Source organism: Egretta garzetta, unplaced genomic scaffold (assembly GCF_000687185.1).
Source record: "Egretta garzetta isolate BGI_Z169 unplaced genomic scaffold, ASM68718v1 scaffold60, whole genome shotgun sequence".
NCBI classification, from domain to species: Eukaryota; Metazoa; Chordata; class Aves; order Pelecaniformes; family Ardeidae; genus Egretta; species Egretta garzetta.
Window position 1 is genome coordinate 1,147,970 of NW_009258269.1, and position 1,254 is coordinate 1,149,223.

General features: G+C 46.6%; 1 protein-coding gene across 1 annotated transcript in view; it reads left to right on the forward strand.

Annotated features, from left to right (window-relative positions):
• RANBP17 (RAN binding protein 17) overlaps positions 1-1,254 on the forward strand; it is a 159,194-nt gene that overhangs the window by 137,366 nt on the left and 20,574 nt on the right. The gene's annotated exons all lie outside the window — the stretch shown is intronic.

Genomic DNA, 1,254 nt, shown 5'->3' on the forward strand with positions numbered 1-1,254 from the left:
AGCAGCGGAGGGCCCGGCGCTCCTTGCGCTGCCCCGTGCGGAGCCGCCCGCGGGGGGACGGGGCGCGCTGTTCTCTCTCGCAGATAGCGCTGCGAAACCGTTGCGTTGCCGTTCGGCTGTAAGCTTACAGCTGAGCGCTCGTTCGCTATTGAATGAGGCGAGCCAGCATCCGAATGCAGCTCAGAAAATAGGTGTGGAGCCGTGACTGGGGCTTTCATCTTCTGTAGCCTCTAGAGCAGCAGAGTTGTATAATTAAACCCTATTAATTCTTACTTTGTTTGCTTACATAGGGCCCATAGCAGTTCTGGGGTTTTAATAGGTAGGCGTGACTGTACAAAGACAGGAGCAATAGAAAGCGTGGAAGTGAAACGGCCTCGTGCGTAGGAGCAAGTTACAGCACCCTTCTGAAGCCCAGCAGTGGCTGTTGGCTTTGCCCCTACTTTTTCCTGTGCCACGGGCTTTGTTCCCCCCCAAGCGAGCTACTTAGGCTGAGCTTAATCTGCAAACAACTGCTTCATGATGGTGTCTTACGACTAAACTGAATTAACACGTGTAAAGTTATTTGAGAGATATAGATAGAAAGCGGTATTAAGTTTATTACATTCAACTATTGCTGTTACATTATGTTGTGTTACAAGCACTTTAATAAATAATTTTAAAAGGCTCCTACTTTTCTATGCTGTTATTCCGGGATTGTCAGGTGGAGCCTGTGTTTGCTCCCCTTCATAAATGAAAGTGTAATTTTTGGTTTTAAAATGCTACCTTGTGTTAATGCTTATCTTGCTGAATTGTACACATTAGGCTGTTAGTTCCGTTTTGGAATGGTAAAGTACTGTTCATGTGAGTTCTTTCCAAAAATCAATCAGTTTTGTAGCATCTTTCACCCACAGTTCTGACAAATGTTCCTAAGAGCTGTGCACGATAGGTAAAGAACTCTGCACAGTCATCTTTGAAATAATTCTGTGCTGGCTGTGGAAGGGGGTAGATGGTTGGTTGGTTGAATAGAAACAGGATTTCAGTGATATTGCAGCGTTCACTTGGCTTCCTGGGCTTTTCTTGGAGAGGTGCGTTAGGTGTAGGGGTAACGGATGAGGGAGGGAATTGCATGATGATGACATTCGGTGCGTCGTTTTCAGGAGGATGGTGTGGATAAGAATAAGGAGGGGGGTTTGTTAAGTTTGAATGTTGCACGTGTTTGGATTAGATCTGCACAGTGCCTGCGCCAAGACACAGCATGCAGCCCAAGCAGTCTCC